This window comes from Misgurnus anguillicaudatus, chromosome 2, assembly GCF_027580225.2.
Source record: "Misgurnus anguillicaudatus chromosome 2, ASM2758022v2, whole genome shotgun sequence".
NCBI classification, from domain to species: Eukaryota; Metazoa; Chordata; class Actinopteri; order Cypriniformes; family Cobitidae; genus Misgurnus; species Misgurnus anguillicaudatus.
This window is the reverse complement of record NC_073338.2, coordinates 28,467,499-28,483,351: the sequence shown is the minus strand read 5'-3', so window position 1 is coordinate 28,483,351 and position 15,853 is coordinate 28,467,499. Positions and strand designations below refer to the sequence as shown.

Sequence of the window (15,853 nt, the reverse complement as noted above, 5' to 3'; positions counted from 1 at the left end):
ACGACTGGCTGTCTGTAATCCTGCACCCCGAATTGTATTGCCCCCTGCGTTACCATCCTCCTCTCTTTCAGTTTTATCGCTACTTTCTATAAGCCATAATTCTTTGAGGCGTAAAACTGTTAATAGCTGTAGCAAATAAGCGTTCCTTTATCTTAGGATTGTGCAAATATTAATACTTTATAGCTGCTTTTTAATCAGAGAAAAAGCAGTCACGCCCACAACAAACTGATTCATTGGTGTGTATATCACATGCTTCACACCTTTCGAATCAATACATTTTACATTTGGAAAGCATTTCATTGGATAAGGAAGCTATTTTAAGATTTTTCCTGGCCCAACATGAGCTGGAGTTGGTACCATCATGTGTATATGTGATTTCAATTGTTCAATATTAAATTAACAGCTAATGTGTTAATTTACAGCTACTGTAACTTCCAATGTTAAAATGTTAAAATGTTACATTATAAGCTTTACATTTACAGTTTACAGAAGCTCTCTTAAATTGTTTTGCAAAGTGACACATCACCTGTCACTCTCAGGGGGCGTGTACACCAAGGCGTTCACAATTGCGGCCCGCATATGTTTTTAATTGTTTCCAATGAAAGCGCAGTGCTTTTGAAAAATGTTGAATATATTGGTGAAATACTCAGCACGTCAATGTCACTTTTTTTGTCCAATCACAGTAAAGTAGGTGCAGGACAAACATCACAACACCCACTAGCGCATCTTTAAACGACTGATAAACAAAAGTATCATATCAAGTATCAAGTAGCCTAAAGCCTAGTCCACACGGACACAGGTATTTTTATAACCAGAGTTTATTCCCAAAAAAAATCTTGTCCACACATGCTCGGTTTAAAATAAATCTTCGTCCACATGAAAAAAATTAAAAACACGCTTTCAAGAGCATTCCACACCAGCAGGCAGCGATATAACCCAAATCGTAAATCCACCTTGGCCAATCAGATGCCTAACTAAAGTAATGTCGCAAGGCAAAAAACCCAGTTTTACTGTCTACATTACAACACTATAACCGCACCACTGTTTCTTAAAATCCTCACCTTGGCAGGGGTTTTCAAAAATGTTCGGTTTCAGTGCCCTGATACTGCGTTTCATGTGGACGAACGGCCGATGTGCGTAAAAAAAGTCACGGTTATAAAAATACTTGTGTCCGTGTGGACTAGGCCTAAGTGTAAACCTTTCTTGCCCTTCTGGAAAATAGTTGTATTTTTACAGCATTTTATTGCTTAATAGACTCTAATGTTAGATCTTAATCCTTTGCATGATCTTATAATATTATTGACATGTATGCACATGAAGTCTTTACATGAAACAAAATATTTGTTATATTTTCTTCTGAACTCATAATTTTAGTCTGGCGAAATACTGCATCTGCAGTTACAAACAGACAGTCCACCGAGTCCTTAATAGAGTAGAGCAAAATCAGATCATTTTTTAAAACATTTTCATACTTTTTTTTCCTCAGGCATGAAAATCAGCTTGTAAAATCCTTTTTTTTGTATCTATTCTTTTTGTTAATAAATGAATTCCCTTGACACATCTGCTTTCTTTTGGCAAGACTTTGTTTACTAAGCTTGTCGCAGTAGACTCTAAGATTGTGTCCTCCATGAAAGAAGGCAGCCTACTAGGTTTTTAAACAAAACTGATGTGTGGGATTAGTATGTGTGTTGTGTTTATATGCGTATGTGTGCACTCCTGATGCAAGGGCTTTGGCTATAGCTTGTCATATTACAGCATATTGAGTGGGTGTTTCTGTTTCTGGCTTTTGATTGGTTACCGAGTTTGGAGTAGCCAAAGGCAACGGAAGGAATGGGACAATTTGCAAAGCTATTTTAAAAACTGCGCTAACTTAATAGTCTTAGTACATTTTAAATGAGATTATTTCACATTATTTGACCTAGCATTCATCAGTAATGGTGGCATGCAGCATGATAAAATACAGATTAGCTAGCTCATATGACGCACCAGTCTGAGAAGCTTTTGTTTTGGTTTGTACTAAACAGAGGCCCAAGTGGGATAATATTCACCACCCAAAATATTTGCAGTGACTTTTTATAGGCTTACTTTTAATGTTCGGTCATTATTTACTTACCTGCGTGTCAGTCCATATGCATGTGCTGTAATTTTTTCAGATTTGTAGAGAATTTATAAGCCACTGTTTTTCATTCTCTGACCGTTTATATTGATCTAATCTGTCAAGCTTTAAAAACCAAAAGAAAACTACTGTGTGAATTTATTTGGTATCACATTGTATCACTGAATCACTGTATACAGGTTTGCAATGAGAAAAAAATCATAACCCAGTTGTCATTTTTGAGTGAACTGTTTCTATTAGGGATAGGAAGATTCACAGATTCGCTCGATGCATCGGCATAAAAAGTTAACGATGCGATGCATAGGTTTAAAAGCTGTGCGCATCGGATACAAATTAGCATTTGCATCGCAATGCATAGTTTCTATTTACATATTTTGCATCAGTAAAAAACAGATTTATTTATGTATAATTATGAGTAGATGTGCCACACTTTTATTATTTAAAAGTGACCAATATTTATATATATATCCTGCTGACTTATCACCTGCTGGCGTATCACAACACTACGGAAACTGAGGTATGTCATGAAAGTCACAGAGCATAACATGGCATAACATGGAGAAATCCTCCCAAGTAATTACAAATCCATGGGCGTCGGAAGCAAAAAATGTGGGTGGGTCCAAAGCATTTACTGAAGTAGATGCCATTTTCTTGTATTCTTTTAATTAAACAATTGATTTTATAAAATAAAAGCCTAGCTTACCTTGTTGTGTCGCGGGAGTACAGTTGGCAAAAGTAATGAAAACAAAAAATGGAGTTTAAATTTTTTTGTTTTTATCTATTCAGATTTACAAATTTAACTTACTATTATTTATCTTGACTACAGATGAGTTGTTTTAACTTAAAAAATATAGTTGAAATATGCCAACTTCATTTTATAAGTTGTAGCAACTCATCTCTTGTCAAGATAAATAATAGTAAGTTGAAATGACTTGTTGATTAAAAAAAAATTACAGCAAAGATTTTTTTACAGTGTAGTCTTAAAGTGGTCTTAGTACGGTTCCGACGCTCATGTACAAATCCAATGTGCGGTAGGGTTGTGCCGATAGACGATAGTATTGTGTATCGATGATCGTCAAACATATCGCTGTTAGCGGGCTTTCATGACGATAATTGCCGAAAGTAATTATCATCATAGTTTCACTGTGCTTCACTGTGTTTTCCTAGCATGAGAGGGTTTGTGGGCTGCACTTTGCACGAGAGAGCTTGTTACGCAGCGGATTCCTTCTCGCATGGACTTAACGCGCGCATCTTGGACTCTTGCTCGGACCTGAATGCGCGCGGCATGTACTCCTTCTAGCACGTGAACTTGTAAAGTGCATGACGCGGACTATTCCTTACACATGAGCTTGTAATACGTGTAGCTCTGCTCTTTCCTTGCGAGTGTGTTGTTCCCGCTCCCTGGCACACAGAAAATTTCAGAGCTCATGGTCTTAAAGACGCGCTCGGATTAATGGCGTCAGTTTTAAGAAGGTTGCGGTCATGACAATGTTGCCCTTAGAGTAAGTCAGCTTCTTTTTTTTGTCCACCAATCAAGTGACTTGTCATAAATGAGTAAAAAATGAACAAATAAATAAATGTGTAAACTTGAACAAATAAATAAATGTGTAAACTTTGCTCCGCCCCCCGATACTATCGTGTATCGTGATCTCACAGGCTGATGATAGGATGATCTCAAAATGGGGCATATCGCCCAACACTAAAGTCTGATTTATAGTCGTGCGTAAGTACTACACCGTAGCTACGGCGTAGGCTATCCGTATCCTTTGCGTAGCTCTGCGTAGCCTGACGTGCACCTCGCAAAAATTTTAACAGTGCGTCAGTTCTACGCGGACCACAAGCGCTGCGATTGGTCCACCAGAACCCCTCCCGTCAGGTAAAAAAAACGGTGTCACAGGTATTTCTGTTTGCGACAATGAAATCGGACTGAAGTGCATCGTAATGTGAATCGCATCGTATCGGTAGCTGCCACATATGTATCTTTAATGTATTGGATCATAGGCTATGCATCGATATGCATATCGCATTATAAGCTATAATCAGCCTCAATGTAATGAACACAAACAAAAGATCATTCAGTTTATGAAGTCAAAGTCTCATAATTTTAATGATGCCTTACTCAGTCAATATTAAAAATGTCAAGGTTATATTTTCACTGAATGTTTTTCACATTATGTAGGATGATTTTATGTGGAAATTTTCTTTAGATGGGCTTTTACAGACGGGGACACACATGCACAGCATGCACATGTCTTATATTATATACATTGAGCCACTGGAGCTGTGGAGGGCCTTTAAAATGAGTTTCCCGTGGAAAGTCTCATACAGAGTCTGTGCCCTTGGTCTGTGTGTGTGTGTGAGAGAGATGAATTTGGCCATCTGAGCCCTAACAAAACATTTAAAGACTGTGAAGCAGCAGACGGCACTGCAGCACTCCTTACTCAGCACAAACTCTTTCTCTCTTTCCACCCTCCTACCTGTTCTGATCCTTCCCTAGACTCCTGTTTGTCTACTGTAATAATGATGATAAGACATCCCTCCCTGTCCAACACAAACACGCTCGCTCTCTCCTTTGTGTCAGAATTCCTCAGCAGCCATACTGTGAAGTTCACGTGTCTGGTAGTCTGGTATCATTCTGTACTACTAAACTACTCAAATTTCAGTTCACCCGCAATTGGCAGGTAATTTTGGACCCTGCATACCAAAAGCTTAAGGGAGAGAGTTAGCATAGCCCTTCTCAGTATGAGCTCTCATTAAGCAGCTATGGGTGCCGGCCCCAAGGCTTTCACAGCAGAGGTACTATGCAAGGATTGGAAGGTTGTTTTAGTGAGGAGGAACTCTTTATTTCAGCTCCTGACATGCTAACAAGCCTATTAATTTTCCTCATCAAAAAAGGCCAGGCTATCCCACACTGGCCTTGTTGGTAAACAAAAGCGCCTGTGCAAAAGCCGCCACACCTCCAACCTGTTTCCTCAAACTAAACCATACTGTGTGTTGAGGTGAATGCTCCTTTAGTGCTTAGATTTTGGGTCGTATGTCTCAAGAGAACCAATGATGGATGATTCTTCATGAATTGTTGAAATGGTTCCTTTTAAGTTTTCCCTTTTACTGTTAAATGGGTATCCTTTTATTTTTGTTACAAAAGACACTTTAGTGTGGAGAAACAAAAAAGTGGACGTTGGAAGACAAAAAAGCCTCACTGAGGTTCTTTGGTTCTTGCTTTTTATTGATGTAGTTGTTTACTCATTAAAACTGGAGTGTAGAGAAAAGTACTGATAAAAGAGAAGCACTGATTCAGCTGGTGCTTCTTTGGCATCCACAACTACGCAAGTGAAAGGCACGATGGGAGTGCCAGCAAAGATGAGTAGCATTAAGATATTGGACACATTTCTTGATGAGTAGGTGGGGAGCACATCACCGTGTGAAAATATGCTTATATGAGTTTGTAAAGAATCTTATTCTTTAGAATCTTATTAAAGTTTGTTCATTGATGCAGGGTGGCAGAATGCAGGGATCTCGACATGTTTCAAAACTTGGATTATTTTTAACCAGATATGGCATCCTAAAAAGGCAATGCTCATGGCTGGACTTTCAGAAAACAGCTCAAGACAAGTAAATTAGGGTGTTTCAGACCTGAGCCTTTGTTTCGGAACCTAGTGCGTTTTTCTCCCTTGGCTCAGTTCATTTAGGCATATGTGAACATGGCAATCACGCTCCGATCCACACCAAAACAACTGCTCCGAGACGGCTGAACAAGGTGGTCTTGGCCTAATTGCAAACTAACTCTGGAGCGGTTCGCTATATGTTTGAAAGCAATCCGACCCAACGGACGAACAAACAGGCTATCTTCTTTATTAACCATAAACATACCTGATAGCTCTTTGGTGACGAATTGTGGTGAGCACGTCAACGCCATTCAAAACCAAAGCGAACTTGTTCCTTATAAAATGTCTTCTAATTGCTCTTCTCCACATTGGGTACATGGAAATAATGTTGTCCCGTCTAAGTTTTGATTCCTGCTCCGCAGTTTCCAAAAAAGCCACACAGTAATCCCGCAAAGCTGCTGTCTGTCAATCCTGACGGACAACTTAAGAGGAATCACGGAAAATAAACAGCTGCACTCTGACCAATTAAAGGAGAGTTTACTCGCACGTGGCTGTATTAACTTTTTCTCGCCAGCGTTTTAAAAAAAGTTGCCAGCCAGCGCCATTTTTTATGATTTTCACAAAAGTTTAATGCCTTCCAGAAAATGTATGTTTATATATTTAAAGAAAAACAATATATTAAATGGAAGAACGGACCCTCTGCTTTTAAAAAAAACATTTCATCCTACCTTCATTCGTTCTCTTTTTATCACCTCTCAAATATGGGTAGGTTTATTCAAAAACACCAAATTTTGAGCAAAAAGCTGAGATAAGTGTATTTTTGTGAAGGACTTGATAGAGATCAGATTCAGAGCAATCCTCAAAACATACACAGAGTTTGAACTGTTTGCCCTAAGGGAATACTTCTGGGTTTTATATGTTGGGTAAGAGCGCCACCTGGTGGATAATAGCGGAAATACGGATTGCTGTTAAAGGAACAGTTTGGCCAAAAATGATATTAAATCTCACCCCAAAGCCGTCCGAGATGCATATGTCCATCATTTTCAGACGAGCACATTTTCAGTTATTTTAGAAAATGTCTTATATCTTCCAGCTGCTAAACAGTAAAGATACGGGGTCCACGTCCTTCAAGTCCAAAAAATGTGCATATATCCTTCCTCAAAGAAATGCAAACGGCTCCAGGATGATAAACAAAGGTCTTCTGAGGGTAATCCGTGCGTTGTTGTAGAAATATTCATATTTAAAACTTTATAAAAGAAAATAACTAGCTTCCGATAACGCTGCCATCTTAGACTCCTCTGTATTCAGGAGAGAGTATTAACATAGTGTACGCACTTTTCTTAGTGACGTATGACAAATGGAGATGCCGGTGCACAGAGCAGCAGCAGCAGCAGAAACCTCCGTAAGCTGCGTACGATCTCATTTTGAATGCGAACACGACTAAGATGGCGGCATTTCCAGAAGAGAGTTATTTTCATTTACAAAGTTTTATATATGGATATTTCAACAACAACACTGCACGGATTACCCTCAGAAGGCCTTTGTTGATCATCGTGGACCCGTTTGGATTTATTTTGTGAAGGATGGACATTTTTTGGACTTGAAGGACGTGGATCCTGTAACTTAACATTTGATTAACTGAAGGATATAAAACATTTTCTAAAATAACTGAAAATATGTTCATTTGAAAAATAATGCACATATGCATCTCAGACGGCTTCGGGGTGAGTAAATCATGGGTTTAAAATCATTTTTGGCCGAATTATCCCTTTAAAACTTGTCATTGACAGGGAGGTGTTTTCTCTTAATTGACGGGTTAACTGGTCAATGGCGTGGAAAGAGTTAACAAAGTATGATCCGTGTGGAAAATTGCCTTGTGAATGCAAATCGAACCAAGATGAAATTGCAACATTGTAGCCATTTAACCCCCGGTTTCGGAACAAAGCGATGGATCTACAGGTCTGAAAATACCCTTACTTTCCTGGGGTCTCATTTATAAAACTGTGCGTCCTTACTAAAGGTTTCCGTGCGCCCAAATGCCAAAATTGCGTATGCCAAAAAATATTATGATTCATAAAACAAAGCAATGTTCCCTGTAAGCCCATTCTCCTGTCAAGTTAGTTTTTTTATAGATCACAACCTTTGCGTAGGAACCGGCGCGCTTTATAAATAAGACCCCTGGACTGGTGGTGTTAGAATTCGGGAGAATTTAATGATGGAAATATCAACATATCTAGCTGTAGCCCCTACTAACCCTACTGAGATGTCCAGCAGGGACCAGCGTGGGCTGGTGGCTGGTTTTGGCTGGTTTAAGGTGTCAGTAGCTGGTCCTCCCAGCCTGGCAAAGCTGGTCAAGCTGTTGGGTCAGCTGGTCTTCCAGCATGACCAGCTAAGTCTTCCAGCTTAAAAAGTGACCAAAACACAGCTAGACCAGCTTGCTACACCAGCAATACCAGCTAAAAACTTATGCTGGTCTTAGCTGGATTTTTCAGTAGGGAAACTGGCCTCACTAACCAGCTAGTTCGTGGTTGGAGTAGTCTGCTCACTAGTAGCATTCAAGTTTGTGTGTGTTAAAGAATGAGACACTTTGAGCATAAATGGCCCCACTATCAGCAGCAAGAAGGGTTTCTTGAGTCCTGTGTTTTTTTGTAATCTAGTGTTTTGTTTCTCATTGACATTTACAGATTGATCTTTCCAGGACTGGTACTATGGTTATTTGTTCCAGTTTCACACCATTTTGTTCTCTTTGCTCCTCAGTTTTATGTTGAAGTGGTATATGAGTCTTGCACTAAGTTAAGTTGACACTATTGGCTTTAGATTTGGGAACAGACTCAAGCGCATGCTGTTGTATGTGATTCATGGCTCGGGGTCCGTTTGGAATGATAATGTAGCCTTTGGTGGTGTTTGCTCACAGATAAATGAAGCTGTGAAAGTCGGCTGCACGCCCTGTAAGGAATGCTGTCTGAATGGAATACAAAATGTCCACATGAGAATTGAAGGCATTCCTTGTGTCTTGAGTCGCTATAACATCCCAATCTGTTCTCTTTGGGATTTCGTGTCATCGTATTAGAAGTTTCTAAAACATGGCCGCACTTTAGCATATTTATAAAACAGTTGCAGTCCTTCAGTTGATTGGACAAGCATTTATATTTTATGCACTTTTTCCAAAGTGACTTGTCAATAATGCATTCAGGTTCTATGCAAAGTCATGCTTTTTGTTTGCGAGTTATGTTAAAAAGTTGAAAACTTGTTAAAAAGTTGAACTTCTATTCAACAGTTGTATGAACAAACAAAATCAATATCATATGAAAAGGGAAGTTGATGGAGTCAGTTGGTTCCTTCTCACATTACAAGTATCTTAACCAAAGTTTAGAATGTCCTAGTGAAATCGTGACATAATATGCCTTTATGGATGTACGCATACAAAAATATATTTGTGAAAATCAGCAATAGGCAGCTTGAATTAGTGTGATAGTCTTGAGTTTCACAGTCAGGTTTTGTACTTGTCAAAACTCTCACAGAGGTGAAAGTGTTGTTCTTGATCTTATGCGAGAGGTGCTATATCTTAATCGAGCCTCAAGCAGCGTCTGGTTCGCACCAGAATTCCCTGGGTTTTGTCATTCTTGAGATGTTCCTGTATGCAGGAACTCCCCATTAAAATCCCAAACTAATCTTGTGAGTCTGCAACGCTCCAGCATCTGCTGGTTTTCTGAAGTGTCATGATGATTCATTAACACAGTGAAAGGCAATGAACACTGTGAGCTCTGCACACAAACAATCATCATTCACTCTCTGCGTTTATGTGCTCCACAGTGAATGCCTGACAATTTAAAGACTTCAATCAATGAGATCAATGCAGCAGGAAGAAAACAACCATTTGCAGATATTTTGAAATAATGTTATATTGAAGATGCCTATTTGTTGTATGATTGTCTGTCAAAACTGAAAAACAAGTTAAATAAGATATTTTAGATAATATAACGCAGACTTTTTATCCAGTGGTTTTGTGTGGGTGTGTTTATTGGCATGGGAGTATCTTTGTATGTATGATGCACTGCACTATGTACTTGCTGCATATAAAGACTGCTCTATATAGATCTTAACCAAAACTTAACCTTAAAGAGGGAAAATTATAGGTGGATAACAGTGGTGTAGAAGCACCTTACTCTGGTTGATAGCTTAAAGTCCCACTATGGTGAAAATTAAGTTTTTGTTGTTGTTTATATGTTGTTTTTATGTGGTGTTTTAAAGGGCACATTCACAAAACTTTTTTAAGATGTCAAATAAATCTTTGGTGGCCCCAGAGTATGTATGTAAAGTTCTTGCTCAAAATACCATATAGATAATTTATTATAGCATGTTAAAATTGTCACTTTGTAGTAAATGAGCTGATCTCTGCAGTAAATGGCAGTGCCGTGGTTGGATAGTTTCAGATTAAGGGGCGGTATTATCCCCTTCTGACATCACAAGGGGAGATACATTTCAATGACCTATTTTTTCCACATGCTTGCAGAGAATGGTTTACCAAAACTAAGTTACTGGGTTGATCTTTTTTACATTTTCTAGGTTTATAGAAGCACTGGGGACCCAATTATAGCACTTATACATGGAAAAGTCACATTTTCATGTTATCTCCCCTTTAATATAATTTAAGACAAACCATGTTAAAATTCATTATTCAACACCACTGGTGTTCATATTTGGGTTTTCCAAAGACATTTCATTTCCATGGTTAGAAATCACCTTGGTTTGCTACGTCACACACACGTAATCAATTACATCATCACATTGCTAAACTCTGTATAATACAATGTATAATAGTCTAACCTGTTAACATTAGCGCTAAAAACAGTTAGTGCTGGAAACGTGCAGTTCAAGTATGCATTGTGAAACCGGATTTGGCAGTTATGTGTCTGGAATTACCAAATCTGTTTAAATGCGTACGAAAGGAAGGAGGTGGGGACTAATTAGCATATTCCTATTTATGGTCCGAGCTGTGTAATTAAATAGAGGCGGAGACTAATTAGCATATTCACAATCCGCGAATTAGAAAATTACATTCAAGCTATTTTAAAGCATGTAGAAATTATGATCACAGAGAAAAAGGAAGGAGGTGGGGACTAATTTGCATATTCCTATGTATGGTCCGAGCTGTGTGATTAAATAGAGGCGGAGACTATTAGCATATTCACAATCCGCGAATTAGCAAATTAGATTCAAGCAGTTTTAAAGCATGTAGAAATTATGATCACAGGAAAAACTTATGCAATTATGAATTTTAAATGATAAAACTATCGGCTGCAGGAAGACTTTAAACTTATCCCTCAAATCTGATTGATTATTCGTAATGTTGTCCGACATCAACATAAAGATGTTGAGCCAGGAACATCTCTCGCTCTTGGCAAAATCAGGAAAAGCCTATGTTGACCAAACCAATTTTGTTGCTTATGAGGGTTCATTTAGTGTGCTATCAACAAAGGCATTCCTGTTTGTATAATAACTAAGGTTTCGTTTACCCTAACCCAAACTAAGCTTAAAGCCTAACACTGTTATCCCTTACCATTATGATTACTGTAAAGTCTCCCATCTTACCAAACTTATTTAGTGTGGAAGAAATGCTAAGAGATACATCAGTGATTACACTGTTGTGGATGTGTAATATGATTTGTCTTGTAACTGCAGTGTCTTACCTGTTGTTGTCTCTTGTGCAGGTGTCAGCCCCACTGAGAACCTGCAGCACCTGGATGAGAAGGGTGACTCGGACAGCCGCTCGGAGTCCGTTCAGACCTGAGCCATTCGTAGGTGGGTTACTTGCTCTTAAGGGTGATTAGGAGAAGAAGCTGAAATATCTACAGGAGTACATAACTTGCATAAACTAATGTTCCATAAGACTGACCATTTTAAAATTTGAATTCTCTTTTTGGAATTGACTCATCATTTCAATTGACTTTAAAGAGCACCTATGGTCCAATTCACGATTTTACATTTCCTTTGGTATGTAAGTGTGTATTAGTACATGTTAACGATATGCAAAAGGTACATACCCCAAAGTAAACGATGACGTGAGTTATTGCTTCCAACCTAAATCTTATTTCTTGGACTACACCAAAGGCACGGAATGCGAATCTTACAAACATGGTAAGGAGCGTCACATTTCCGGTTGACGTCAGAGGTATTCAGGCCAATCACAACGTACAGATTAGCTGGCCAATCGGGACACAGCACTTTTCAGATTGATGAGCTTTGTACAAAATTAGTGTGTTTCAGAAAGGGATATCTGGAGGTACAAAAATGTACGGTACTGTATGTGGAAAATAATGTGTTTTTTGAACCATAAACCACGCAACACATTGTATTATACCAAATACACAAAATAACGTTGTTTTGTAGCAATGAAATAGGTGCTCTTTAAATTTTCCTCACTAAAGTGTACACGTAGTGCTGCCTCAGTGGTGTCTTAGAGCTATGCTACCTTTCAAATAAAATCCTTAATGCTAACTTAATGATTTTATCCTAAATTTGTTGTAAACCTAGACTTAGCAGTGCTCACTGTAAAGGGTTTATGATTGTAATCCGTGGTCCTGGTAGTGTTGTTTTTGTGTTTAAGCAGATTTAGCCTCTCTGCACAGCGGTTTGAAGAACATTAGTTACCTGAGGGACAAGCTTTTTCTGCAAAATAAGCCGTCTACATGTCATTTCTTCTTAAGCTTATAGGGTGTACAAGCCAGAACATTCCCTTTGATCAGTACCAACCCTGCACAAACCCCAGCAAACCTGATATCTCAGCCCCACTTACAAGCCATTAAAATATAATCATGTAATATTTTGTACACAATTTTTCATTGTCCGCATTTAGTTGTGGCAGGGCAAACTGGGATTTTCAGTGCAGTGAAATTGCTTCAAACTCATAATAGTAGACCCTAATAGCTATAATCTGGAGGTGTGTTTACAAAACCCCCATGAAATAGCTTTGTGGCAGTCTTGTTAGTTTTTATGTCAGTCCCCCAGATATAAAGCTACAGTACATGTCTAAGAAACCAGGCCAGTAGTGTGTTAAAGGGCCCCTAACATAGGTGTTTTCAGCGACATAAAAAAAGTATCTGGTATCCCCAGAATGTGTCTGTAAAGTTTCAGCTCAACATACACCACACATCTTTCATTATCGTTGTTGAACATGGCCATTTGTGGCTGCAATGAAAAACGCACTGTTTTGTGTGTGTTTTTTAAATGCAAAGTAAGCTTCTGTTCCCCTCCCCGTATGCAAGAGGGTAGAGCGTTTACACATGTACTTTGGACTACATCAAAACATGCATCTCTGGCAAAACATTGAACTACGCGCTCATAAGGCAGAGTCTGTGAACGGCTATGCTTGGGGCGTAATCATTGTGACATCACATTGATAGGGGATACCCATCAGCCTGTTTTGTGTGACTGTTAAGGTTGAAAGGAAATTACACAAAGAAGAATAGATGGATTTGTATAATAACAGGATGTTTCTGCACACTGGCGACTCATTTTCTGATAGAAACACTTTTAAAAGTGTATTTTTCAGAATAGGGGGGCTTTAAGAATGAACTAATGAGTAAAATTGCTAAAATATTTACATATAGCTGCATCAAACGTTTGCAAGCTATTTGAAGTTTAGTTTGAGGCTCCAAGTGGCAATTTATTAAGACGTTTTTGAGTAGAGCTATATTTTGCTTGGTTTTTGTCTAAGATGAATCTATGAAATTTTGCTCCATTACTTTTAAACTGACTGAAACATCCTAACACAGAATAATGTCTTATTTGTTTAGTACCATCTGGATCCTTTAACACTGAATTTGTCAGATCTTAAAGGGGCCATGGCACAAGACTTTTTTAAGATGTCAAATAAATCTTTGGTGTCCCCAGAGCACATATGTGAAGTTTTAGCTCAAAATAGCATATAAATAATTTATTATAGCATGTTAAAATTGCCACTTTGTAGGTGTGTGCAAAATGTGCCGTTTTGGGTGTGTCCTTTAAAGGAATAGTCTACTCATTTTCAATATTAAAATATGTTATTACCTTAACTAAGAACTGTTGAATCATCCCTCTATCATCTGTGTGTGTGCACGTAAGCGCTGGAGCGCGCTGCGACGCTTCGATAGCATTTAGCTTTGCCCCATTTATTCAATGGTACCATTTAGAGATAAAGTTAGAAGTGACCAAACACATAAACGTTTTTCCTATTTAAGACGAGTAGTTATACGAGGAAGTTTGGTGGTACAAAATAAAACGTAGCGCTTTTCTAAGCGGATTTAAAAGAGTAACTATATTTTATGGCGTAATAGCACTTTTGGGAGTACTTCGACTCGGCGCAGTAACACCCTCCCTCTCCCATTATGAGAGTGAGAAGGGGAGCGGACTTTTCAGGCGAGTCGAAGTACTCCCAAAAGTGCTATTACGCCATAAAATATAGTTACTCTTTTAAATCCGCTTAGAAAAGTGCTATGTTTTATTTTGTACCACCAAACTTGCTCGTATAACTACTCGTCTTAAATAGGAAAAACGTTGATGTGTTTGGTCACTTTTAACTTTATCTCTAAATGGTACCATTGAATGAATGGGGCTAAGCTAAATGCTATCGTAGCGTCACAGCGCGCTCCAGCGCTTACGTGCACACACACAGATGATAGAGGGATGATTCAACAGTTCTTAGTTAAGGTAATAACATATTTTAATATTGAAAATGAGTAGACTATTCCTTTAACATGCAAATGAGCTGATGCAATTCAAACACTGACCACAATGATGGTGGTTTGTTGCAATTAAAACTCAATTGTGCTTTTCTCTGCACTAAATGGCAGTGCTGTGATTGGATAGTGCAGATTAAGGGGTGGTTTTATTATAATAAGAGCTCCTTATGACATCAAATTTCAATGAACTATTTTTTTCATGTGCTTGTAGAGAATGGTTTACCAAACCTAAGTTACTGGGTTGATCTTTTTCACATTTTCTAGGTTGATAGTAGCACTGGGGATCCAATCATAGCACTTAAACATGGAAAAAGTCAGATTTTCATGCCATGGCCCCTTTAACCTAGGAGTCTGGAGATGTTTCACAGAAACATCATACAGTATCCTAAGTCTTTACACTTTTCTGCTATATTTTTGGCATATTTCTAGTGTGTTTTGTACAACTGTTCGCAGAGACTGCCCTCGTGCATTTGTCTATTTTGGTGTTATATATTTCGGATAAACACAACTATAAATTAAAGCTGCAAGCAGCGATGGAAGGGCCCTCGCACGCATGTGCACCGCCACCCTATGGCATTAGTAAAGCAGTAATCCGGGGGGGTATGAATTAAATTGGGTAATACAGGTGAATATTCAAAGGGAAACTGATGTGCCACACCGCCTGTGTGCAGCAGGTGGCGCTATGACGGTACCTGATTATTGTTATATTGACGTGTTCAGGTCGGGACCCTTATCAAACGTGTTAAGTCTGGAGTAGATCAAACAATGTATGCCTGAATTACAACAGCTTCCTGTTTCATGGTGAAACATCACACTTTGCCAGGCTGCCACGGACACGCCCTTTAACGAAAAGTCAAGATCTTCGCAATTTATCATCGCAAAGGGCTTAAAATCTGTCAGGCCGCCACGGACACACCCTCCAACGAAAAGTCAAGATCTCCGCAATTTAACATTGCAAAGGCCTTTAGATGAGACTGACCAAATATGACGATGATCGGATTAAATCTGTAGGAGGAGTTCGTTAAAGTACAAAGCCTGGAAATGCCAAAATTTGCTCAGAAATCACAGTGAAAATTCAAAATGGCTGACTTCCTGTGGGGTTTACAGCTTCGCTCCAAGAGACTTTTTTGTAGGTCTTGGGGTGATAGATGATCCTACCAAATTTCGTATCTGTACGTTTTTCGTAGCGGGGGGGCTGTTCTCTTGAAATTTTGCAGGTGGCGCTATCGAGCCATTTCTACACGCCCACTTCTGGCGCCTATGCCACATGTAAATTTTCGCCACTTCTGACATGTGTGCAAAATTTCATGAGTTTTCGAGCATGTTTCGCCCCTCAAAAATGCGATTCACTTTGGAGAAGAAGAAGAATAAATAATAATTACAGCTGCAAGCAGCGATGGAAGGGCCCTCGC

General features: G+C 38.8%; 1 protein-coding gene across 2 annotated transcripts in view; it reads left to right on the top strand.

The window, feature by feature from the left end:
• Positions 1 to 15,853, top strand: part of fam110b (family with sequence similarity 110 member B) — a 116,365-nt gene that overhangs the window by 13,897 nt on the left and 86,615 nt on the right. For both annotated transcript variants that reach the window (XM_055202319.2, XM_073876101.1), the window contains exon 2: positions 11,433 to 11,523. The gene's annotated coding sequence lies outside the window, so the exon portion shown is untranslated. The remainder of the gene's footprint in view (positions 1 to 11,432; positions 11,524 to 15,853) is intronic.